Raw genomic sequence first — 11505 nt, forward strand, 5'->3', positions numbered from 1 at the left:
GCATGGCCATATCCAGATCAATAGCTTGCATCAGGGCTAATTCCAAACTTCACACTTTTTCTTGAGCCTGTTGTCTTAGTTGCGCCCCAAGTCTCCAATTCCGGGCCGAGTGACTAATACACAAGCATCTAATATTTGACATTTAGATTGCCTGGCTAAACAGATGTTTTACCATCATATACAAATACATAGTAAGAAATCAGTAATCTCCTTCTTGCAAAAGCAATTAAAACAGGTTCCACATCTGCAATACAGTAGAGCGAAGAAATATTACCAAATACTCATAACAAAATCAAATCAAATTATTCATCGCATGACTTGCTAACAACAGCTTAATTTGCAATTCTCCCAGGTGCCTTTTGGTGATTCAGAGATGTGATAAACCTCAAATATCTGTTTGTACTTGTTGATACCTTCTAAGCTTGCATTCCACCTCATTGCCTGTGTTTCTTCCCAAAATGTCCAACCTTCAGCTGCAGTCTTGCTGATGAGTGGTCTCAGACATTTTTTAGAAGGTACTGGGTAAGTAAGATCCTGTACCAGAGTTTTTGTGAGTTAGAGGATATGTCAATTCTTGAGTGATTTTGACGATGGCAATAGATCGTATGTGTTTTGGGTCCCTGCCAATGTCGAGGAGGCCATGACCTGGATCTCACTCTTTACGCTTCCTCTTATTTTCACCAGTCTCTCCAATCCAAATGTGCGGGTCTCATCCACTTCCGGATTTTAGAAGGTACTGGGTAAGTAAGATCCTGTACCAGAGTTTTTGTGAGTTAGAGGATATGTCAATTCTTGAGTGATTTTGACGATGGCAATAGATCGTATGTGTTTTGGGTCCCTCCGAATGTCAAGGAGGCCATGACCTGGATCTCACTCTTTACGCTTCCTCTTATTTTCACCAGTCTCTCCAATCCAAATGTGCGGGTCTCATCCACTTCCGGATTTAACGGAATGTCCCAAAACCCTGCAACAATATAGGGAGTGCTGAGGTTTCTCAAACTGCAATTGCTACTGCTTTAAACAGGCAGTGTCACCTCAACTAGCCCAGATATTGAGTCTACTATGAAGATTATAGTGTCAGGTTGTCACTATGGCCCATCTGCCGGATTTACCACTATCACCCCCTCCGGTTCCAGCAAGAATAATAGCTACTTCTTAGTTGGTACGATATTGTGCTGCTGGCTAAATGTCTCTCAACCAGGACATTTTACCCATAAATCTGACCCGGGATGTAACATGGGTGTTCAGGAGAGTTCTTACATCCGCTGATAATAACATTAGTCAATTGAGGATGCCATATTATTTACCTCTTCTGTGTAGGCTGTTCATGTTCCATTAGATGCTATCCTCTCATTAAACCTTCTGGTATTCCTACATGCCAGTCCATCTCTGTGCAAGTGCCCTTGTCATTGAGTGAAACCCAACTGAACGCTCTCTGGCTGCTCCCTTTACACTGCTCTAAAAACCTGAATTACCAGGGTTTTACAACCCCGGCGGACCCGGTAATTGCCCATTCCAGGGCGCTGGAAAAAAATATTCCCCATTCCCATTTGAGCCCCATGGAGCTCAATGAGAATGGGGAAGCCGGAAACACAGGCGCCATTATAAACGGTGCCGGTGCATCCGACATGCGCGGCTCGCGGGTGCTGGTAAGGCCGCCAGGTCAGACCTGGCGGCCGCAATGGCACCCGCGAGCAGAACTCGTAGTTTGCCGGTCCGGGAACTACGGTACCGGCAAGCTTTCCGGTACTGTAGTTCCCGGACTGGCAAACTTGTAATGACCCCCAATGTCAGCACGGTTGTTTTCACTTGTGTCTCTAACTTACATGCAACTTTTCTGCTGCATTTCAGGAGTTTTTATGAGATAGTGGAAAATTAGAATTGATGTGATATTTTGTTGTGAGTGTGACATTGATATAAACCAGAGGATCTGCATTTAGTCACAATATTTACAATCTCTGTTACCCCGCTGTGTGAAAGCCTGACCCATGTTGTTGTTTTTCACCCCACAGGTGGTGCTATTTGCAGAAGGACAATAGAAGAAGGCCTTTCTGACCTGCTCAGTCCCAGGGCCGCTCTACTCACCTGATGCCCAGCAGCCACTAGACATTGATGCAGCGTTCCTCCCCACCTGGAAAGAGCTGTGATTGGATCTTATGTTCTGAAACCTGCTTGCCACCTGCTCATGATATCAGGAGGGCTGGGAAAGAGCCTCACGACTGAGTCCATCACAGCCACGCTGGGCGGTGAGGTCACCGGCCAGCATGAAGTAGCCAGTTTCTCAGACGGCATGTCCGATAGTGTTGCCCATCCTTTCTATGGTAGATTTAGGGGAAATAAACGTCAAATTGCGGGAGATCACTGCACCCCTTTGTATGAATAGAAGACCTCCCTCCGAAGGATTGCCCAGAAACCCCTGCAATCGAAAAGTGTCATCAGACACTGGCTATTAACTATGTCACTGTTGAACATGTACGGGAAAACAATGCTTCCGCCAGCTAACATGCTACCGTTCTATGTTCTATATATTTTTTATTAGTTTTTTCAATGTACATTTTTGTAAAAAAAATGCATTGAAAAAACTCCTGTCGGCAAGACTATGCTATACCCCTGCTACAGGATAGTAGGAAGAAACTAGACCTGTTAGGGTGTCCCTAATTTATCAGAACTTGAAGACCTTTGAAACTGATCGGAGCGCTCAATTAGTTATCTGTTGCAGGCATTTGTTTCGGGTGGCAAGGGTTGCAGCTGGCAGCGGATGTTTAAAATGCAACAATGAAGTATGAGCGACACAGCTCGTGGGGGTGCTACTGTTCGGAAACTGATCTTGATGCACACAGTGTATAACAATTTGTCTAAAGTTCCTGTAACTTTTAAAAAGCCTTGTTATAGCCATTCTTCAAAAGTGGAGTAGCACAGGAGCCGCCAGAAGCGTCTAAGAAAAGCATCATTATTAGAAAAACTTTCTGATGCCCAATGCCGGGCAAAGCTGCAAGATGAAGGCCACAAGGTAGATAAAAGATGTTCTGGGTGTGTAACTAGGCAACTCCCTTGGTGGGTCAGAGCTTGGTATTGTGAGTGGGACTCCGAGACAGGTAAGGGCTACACAACATCTAAACAACTTCAACAGGACAACCTCAGCGACTACTGCCCGGAAGGCAAAGATCCATGTGAGGACCACCGCATGCCAGCACAGAGCAGGACAAAGATTACAGGGTTTCTAGGGGGCACCCCTAAAGCAAGAATGAGACTACAGGACCTCCGGATGCCAATCCCGAGCAGCAGAAATACTAGAAGACGTATTGCTGCCCATGTTGAACAGGAGAATAACTATGAAACATTTGATTGCTAATCAGAAACGCGCACAAAACACCAGACAATGCCTGCAGGCCACCCAGAACAATGGAAAGACCACAGGAACTCTGAGAGTGAGAACCTAGAGTCGGCGACAGATACAGGAGCTCTGGGTGCCATGGTAAACTTTAAAGAACGGCACGATGATATCCTGGTAAGAAATCCAGAAGAAGCAGACAATGACATAGCTTGCGATGCCAACACAGAGTATAAGACCCAGTACACGGCAACCACTATAGAACTTCTGGGTCCCCCAGTACAACCGAAAGACAAGATGATGCCTGCATACAAACCCCCTGCATGCCATGAAATAAAGCCCTGGACACCTGCGTGCTACCTCGATACAACATAAAACCTGCAGGGCAATGGCTAAAACATCCATCCCGCTTGGTGTGGGAAAGGGAATTTACTCCGATGGTGCCAATGGCTATATTGAAATATACCCAAGGATGGTTCATTTTATTTATGCATTTCAGAAATGTCATTGGTCAGTAGGGACTTGATGCTTACTATGCCTGACAAAATGCCATACCCTGTATAACCGTATGGTCACATTCCCACTATTTGCAATTGTCACTGGTGAACGGGCTATACTCCCTGCATTAGGGCTCTGAATCTAATTGTGGCCCCATCAGATGTCTCAAATAACATCAGCCAGCATTTTCAGTGCCAGCTTGTCATAGGGCCTCATTACATGGATGGCGGTAAGGATTTACCAGTACCGGCAAAATACCGGTACTGGTAAATCCTTACCGCCTTACTACGAGGTCCCTTTGCGGGTTGGGGGATTTAACGCCTGCTTTTTGCAGGCGTTAAAAACCAACCCGCAAAGCGACCCAGGGAGCTAATTACGGTACCGCAATTTGCAGTACCGTAATTAGCGCCTTCCCCATTCCCATTGAGCCCTATGGGGCAAAAATGGGAATGGGGAAGGGCAATGGTGGAAGGGGAATTACCGCCTCGCCAACCTTGGAATGGGGCGGTAATTCCCCTTTCCGCCAAGGCGGTGCCGGTATTTTACCGGCATAAACCATGGCGCTAATAGCACCATGGTTCTCCGCCATCCGTGTAATGAGGCCCATAGTCTCACAAACCCATTCTGGTCACTTATACTAGGATACTGGTATATACTGGCATATACCTTTATCCCAGTATATACTACACTGTTGGCAAGCTTGAAATCTCACAATGTGTTGGTTACTTGTATGGCGCGCATGTCATTTTCAATCAATTCTCTCCCTGCGAGATCCATCACCCGGGAGGTTCCTCCTACAGAATTGTTGTGATTTGACGGATGTGGTCTGGCCAGCGCTGTGGGGAAGGGCAGCACAATGTGATGGCAAATGTCACAAAGCTCCGCTTGGACAGCAATAAAGAAAACTCTATGCAATGTTTGCTGGCGTTCAGTCTATGTGGGGGGTCAAGGGAACGTGCCCGAGGCGCATGTCATTGCCTGTAGACATGTAAAGGCAAAAGGTGAGTTCTGGGTTCCTTGGTGCAACAACCATTACAAGCATTTGCTGATATTACAGTGTGAGGGACAACAACCGGAGGCAAGGATGTGATAGAGGTACCTGTTGAGGGGTGCCTCAGAAAGCCTGGAGCTGCTCGGCATAGTCCAGTGCACCCACGCCCACTTTGAGAGGAGTAACAAGGTTTTTATCATGGAAACAAATGTTCTACTTTGATGACTCTGCCCAGGTTGTCTTCTGCTTTCATAATCCAACACTTTAGGCATTACCGTGGAGATGGGAGCACCAGCCAGACGTTTCTGTGCCCTCTCCAGTGATGCAATTGTATTAAGCCGAAATGTGATTAAACATTGGTTGGAAATGAACCTTCACTCCACAAGACGTTTACACTCTTTGCTCTATAAATGCATGGGAAGGCATAACACTTACAGAGTGCCTTATGGCATACAAGTAAACTAACTTCACTAATACTACACCATTCCAATGAAAGATCTGGAATGCAAATACAAATCCAAAAATAAACATGTGTTCATCATGCTAGCAATATATTTCCAAGCCACTTCTGCTCACGAACATACATGGCTCAAGATAATGTGATGTAGTGAGGATTTGCAGTCACTTACATCTCTCCTAATGCCTTTACGTTGACACCTATAAAGCCCAGAATAGCACACATAGGTCACTTCCCCATCTCACGCAGCTTTGTAGCGGTGGAGTTTATGTTGACATAATCTACAACATGTTGGGAGTTGGAACCTCAATTTTTTATTTTTTATTTTTTTATTGTGATCTATAGTTTATACAAACTTTTATCACAGCATCTTCATCCAATCACATTCATCTTTAGTAGCAGAGTCATTGTTTCTTACTTATCTAAGTCTGCATCAGAGTCTTCTATGATTTTTTCATAATTACGTCTAGAAAGTCAATTAACGCACAGGTTATTTTTATATTATGACCTGATATCACACGCGACCACCATTCCTCGTTGTTTCTGTTTGTTGGAAAGCAAAAACCCAAGTAAAAGGACCTTTGGGTCAGGATTGCGTCACAATTTATGATCAGGTGGTAGAGTGATTCTGTGTCTTTTTTGCAGTGTCTGCATAAGGCGTTTATTTTTTCCAGATCTTTTCTTAACCATCTCATTTCATTTGTTTGTAACGCATTTAACCGCAGTCGCAAGAATTGGTCTTGGTGGTGGCGCGATGGACATTTAACTAAATATTGTGGTTGAGCATTCAAACTGTTCAATGCGAGTCCTAGAGGAAGGGCGGTTTTAAGACCTGCTCTTTTGTCGCAGTTCAGGATCCACGCCCACTGTTGGAGGCGTTTTTTCACCAGTTGAGGATGGTATTGCAAGGACTCAATGTTAATGTCAGCGGTCACCATAATTTGATCGACTTTATGGGTCCAGTCCTTTAAGATGGATGAACATGAAACAGCTGTTTCCAATTTGAGTATTCTGTAAGCTGGTTCACCAGGGTGTTCTCTTATTTTGCGTAGCAGTGAGCAGGCTTTCCAAAGTGTGGAATGATATAGCGAATTGATCCTCAATTCATAGCGCGGAAGCGTCATTGAGACGTATCGAGGTAATCGTAAGGCTTTATGCCAAAACAGTCCTTCTAGTAAGTCCCATACTTTAAAGTCGAGATTCCATGCGCATTCAGACCCAAAAGTTATTGCAGGTATCACTTTATTTAGGTAGAAAGTTAACAATGGTTGAACTGAGAATTTCCCGTATTCGTTATGTAATTTTAGCCCTTGTAAGGCGTATGTTAACATTCTATTTCTCAGATCTTGATACTACGGCAATTCACAAATGGATGTACTAAAGATGACTCTGAGGTAACGTATTGACGTTGTTGTTTCGAGTTCCTCGTTTGCTACTTTCCGTTTGAAGTTCTTGGTTTTCTGCTCCTTCGTGTTCATCATCTTTATAACTTTAGTTTTCACTGTGTTGATCTCCAACATGTTCTTTGGGAGGTAGATATTTAATTTATTCAGCAGCCGTTGTAGACCTATTGCGGTCTGGTCGGCCAGGACTATGTTGTAAGAAGATTCAATTCAACACTACAGCTAAGTCAATGCCTAGTCTGGGATACTGAATGGAAACCCTTATTGATATATCTTTATGTCCAGTTCATGAGTTCTGGATGACTACCCCTATATAACACCCCTCTCTTAGAATCCCCCTGACCCCACTGAGCCAAGAAGTAGTTCTGTTTTGCAAGTTTAAAAGGTTTATTTGAGAAATAAGACAAAATATAGATACCACGCTTTTATAATAAATTAATAATCGATATCGCACTTATAAATATAATGTTAATCAACAATGGGTAATCTGACACTAGCACACTTCTTTATAATCAATGAGGAGTTAGTATAGGATGGATCAAGTAGCAACAATACTTTTATGATTTCAAGGGAAAAGCAATGAGGAATAAAATGCAGTACAGAAATACTTGAGATGATTTTAGCAAAAGATAATATAATCACTTTTTCTCTGGCAATTCACCCCCCTCCCCTATGCAATGTAAGACATGGAAGTAGATGGAAAGAGGAGCACACAGTTCTCAGGAATACAATCAAATACAATACGAAATTCAGTTCCCCCCCAGCAAGCTTAGAGAAAACCGGTATGAGTTTTAAAACACAGGCCCAAGTGCTTTGAATGTGGTGGCAATGAAGTGAGAAATATGCTGAAAATGCTTTTAATTCCCTTTAGGAGGGTCAGGGTGAGTGAGAGATACTTGGGATGAGTTCAGGCTCACTTTAGCAATGATTCAGAGATGGTGATTAAGAGGCAAACAAATTTTTAGCAAGGAAAGAAATGACTGCTGATGGTTACCCGTGGCTGGATTTTTAACCAAATCGCAAATTGCGGTAAAATTCGCGAGTGCGTGAATCGTGATTATGGCAAAAGTATAAGGAGTAGCAAGTCGGTTCTAGGTTCGTTGGAAAGCTGAGATTCTAAGCTTTCAGAGGAACGTTAAATACCGTTCCTATCCCAAACGGTTCCAGAGATATAGGCGATTAAATAAAGGTAGTTTTTCGGATTTAAAGTAAACTCAAAATGACAGGTGACAGGTGACAGCTTGCAGCTTCAGAATTGACAGGTGACAGTTGTGCAGCTTTACAAATGACAGATGACACGATTTCTAGGAGGCTGTTCTACTTAGGGTAAAATAGTTTGGATTAGGTTATTTTAACTAAGAGATTGGTTCTGCACAGTTCTGCTAGGTACTCACCATATAAATTTGAAATAGGCCTCGCCACGGATCTGGTCAGGTTTTGGACTGGACTCCGGTTCTGGTCTCGGCACTTCACAGTGATCTGGGTCAGGTCTCTTTTCTTAACCATCTCATTTCATTTGTTTGTAACGCATTTAACCGCAGTCGCAAGAATTGGTCTTGGTGGTGGCGCGATGGACATTCTGGTTCTGCTCACAGCGGTCTGGGTCACTCTGGATCTCTGGTCTGGTCTGTCCAGATACAGCGGTCTCTGCATGGCTCCTGGATCTCTGCACTGGTCCTGGCAAAATTTCTTGGCAAGGGATTCAAGCAGCTCGCCCGGCTGTGAGTAGCTTGCAATGATTTGAGGCCTGCTGCAGAGAACTCAGCTTGTGGTTTTAGGCCTCTGATTTAGGTTCTAAAGTATAAGTTCTAGGTTCTGGAGTATGTAGCTGGAGTCAGTCTGGAACTGGTATCTTCTGGATGTTGTGTGGTCCGGCAAAATGCTCCGCAGCAACTGGATTTGAATCTCTCTACCTGTCCCAGCAGTCTCTTTTTATGTGTTTTGAAAATGGGTGTGTGCCTGGGCCTAGCTAAGCCTGTCCCTCTCTACTTGTCATTGGCCCAATTCTCCCCTCTCCCATGATTGGGGGAAGGAAATGTGATTCAGAGTGATGCTGTAGGTTTTATGGGTCAGAGGATCCTCCCCTGGTCAGTTTGCCCACAAATCTATATTTGATTCAAATACATCCTTCCCAGATATACAATTTGTTGAAATTACATGTGCACATTATATATTCCTTACGGTCCATGCTTGTCCGCCTCTGATCTTCCTGGGGGCTTGCATTAAAAAATGACAACATTTTGCGCTTTTTAACTGGTTTTGCAATATCGGACATTTACCCAAATTTACACACATGTGCGCAAGGAGTATGGACATTAATTGATGAAGTGTCAGATTTTTAACATGCAGACACTTGGAGTGAGACCCTATTTTCCGCTAGCAACCCCCCAGAATACACCACAGGGTCCTAACGCATCTCAAAATGTTCACAGAAAAATCACAAAAATAATGATATTACTTATATAATTCTGACAAGTCCGCACTTTGAGTTATCTATCTTTTTAAAATTATGCCCTGGTCAAAAAGGGGTGTGGCTTCCCACATCACAGGGTGAAATAACTGGTTTATCCACTTCCCCGAAGCTCAGCTGCTAACAGAGGCACTGCCCCTCCCAGTTTCCCCTAAGAGGAAGCCACTTTACGGCCCCCCAATATAACATTTGCCTGAGTCCAGGACAGGCCTTTGTTCAACTCCCTGTAGTCCCCAGCTGCTCCACCCCTAATCTAATCAACAGGGCCATGTGACCTCAGGATGCAGCCAGGCCTGGCAGCCAGGCCTGGGAACACAGCTGTTGATCCAGTATCAACTCCTGTCGGGGGTAGTTGTCAGGCAGAATTGGAATCTCTTTAAGCCAGTTTTTTAGCTACATGTCATTTTGGCTTCCCAGTTTAAATCAAACTTACAATTTTTACATATGCAGCTAGAATGCTGATTCTAAGTTCAAAACTATGACATTTCAACAGTGACAAACTATGTGACACTCAAAAGTAGGTCACTCATTTATTCTAAACATTTCAATTTTAGTGTCTTTCAGTTCAGTTTAGCACTCTGCCAGTCTTATTATCAACATTATTTTGGGCTCTTCATCTTCCCAGATTTTGTAGGCACACAAAACTTCATTCTGCCAGCTGTCTGCTGGTGCCCATGAGATTTTTGGATGTGTTGCAATGTTTGAAAATAGGCATTTTGAGCTGGCATTCAGAGAAACCAAGGTAATTTTAAAGCGGTTTTTTTTGTTGCTAACAGGCGCTGCTGTTTTACCTTTTGCACCCATTCTACTCATGGCACCCTGGCCCATCATGCTCGCACTGGTGGGTGGCAAGTTAGGCAACCATTTTGGTGTGCGCACAAACTGCGTGGTTCTCCTGGATTCTGGCGCACATGTGGGCTTTTTGGCCATCTTGGATTTTCTACGCCCACAGCACCAAATGTTGCAGCATGATAGCTCAAACGTGGGTCAGGACACCCAACAATGTCATCTGCGTATAATAGGCAGTTTACCTCTTAACCATTTATTCTTGGTGGAAAACATCTTACACCCTTCAACTCAGTAGGTAAGTCAGAGATGAACAATTTAAATAACAAAGCAGCCAAGGGGCAGCCTTGTTTGTCTCCCTTTGACGTGGCAATAGCGTTTGTCAGATTGCCGTTCTGATTGATTCGGATACGAACCGATGTGCCTTCGTGTAAGGCCCTTATTGGGACCAATATGTGTGAGGGACAATTCCATTGTGTTAAGTTTTGCCAGAGAAGGTTTCGGTTTATTTTATGAAAGGCTTGCCTCATGTCCACAAATGCCAGGAATAAAGGTTTCTGTGCTTTTAGTGAGGCTAGCTTTAGAAGATTTAATAATAATAGGTTTACTTCAGTACCTACGCCTTTAGTAAAGCCTGTTTGCCGGCAATCACCAATTTCAGATTGTGCGGCCCATGCGGACAGTTTTTTTTGCAAAAAAGAGGCAAATAATTCGCCAATGGTGTCCAACAAGGCTATAGGACGATAATTTATAGGGTCAGCCCTTGAACCCTTTTTGTGGATTGGCACTATCACAGCTTTACGCCAAGAGGAAGGTATTTCCTGGTTATCTTCTATTTTTTTTAAATAGTAATTCAATAAACTGTGCCCACTGTTCTGGTTATTTTTTGAGCATCACATTTGAGATGTTATCTGGGCCTGGGGCTCTCGAGTTTTTCAGCTGTTTGATTGCATTCAAGATGTCAGCGCAAGATTCTGCAACGTTCCAGTGATTTAATGATGTTCTATGGGTAATTTCGTTCTTGATAGCACCATCATTAAGTAGCTCAAAGAAATGGGTTTCCCATAGCTGGGGAGCTATTTCGTTAATTAGTAACTGATTACTTTTGGTGTTACCGGAATTCAGAATGGACCAGATTTCTCTGGAATTGTGTTTTTGTACTAGTTCTAACATTATTTCTGCCCGTTCTTGATCTCGTTGGATGGAGAACGATTTAACCCAATTTCAGTAACGTTGTCGACGATGGCGTAACTGCTCGTCATGCTCTGGGTGATTTGATTTCTTGATAATCCTGATGTCTCGCAAAAAGTTTTTTTTTTCGTTCACAAGCTGGCTGCTAAATTTGTGTTGATGTAGATGGCCGACTGTCCCTTTTGAAGACGTCTTCGCTAAAAATGTACTTAACAGCGGCACGTAGTTGGCATCTTTTGAAGCTGTTACATGACCAAATCTGTCGGTCATCTGACGAATCTGCTTCTCGTTTATCCGGAGACGGTTTCCAGTTGCGTTTGATCTGACGTCATGAGCGTATTTTATCGTTGTCGGCTGCGTAGACTTCTGCCAGGTCAG

General features: G+C 43.7%; 1 long non-coding RNA gene across 3 annotated transcripts in view; it reads left to right on the plus strand.

Moving 5' to 3' along the window:
- Positions 1 to 4736, plus strand: part of LOC138525628 (uncharacterized) — a 601947-nt gene extending 597211 nt beyond the window's left edge. For all 3 annotated transcript variants that reach the window (XR_011283397.1, XR_011283396.1, XR_011283398.1), the window contains one exon: positions 2013 to 4736. This is a non-coding gene — a long non-coding RNA (uncharacterized lncRNA). The remainder of the gene's footprint in view (positions 1 to 2012) is intronic.
- Positions 4737 to 11505: the final 6769 nt, after the last annotated feature.

This window comes from Ambystoma mexicanum, chromosome 1q, assembly GCF_040938575.1.
Source record: "Ambystoma mexicanum isolate Mex_15411 chromosome 1q, UKY_AmexF1_1, whole genome shotgun sequence".
In the NCBI taxonomy this organism is placed as follows: domain Eukaryota; kingdom Metazoa; phylum Chordata; class Amphibia; order Caudata; family Ambystomatidae; genus Ambystoma; species Ambystoma mexicanum.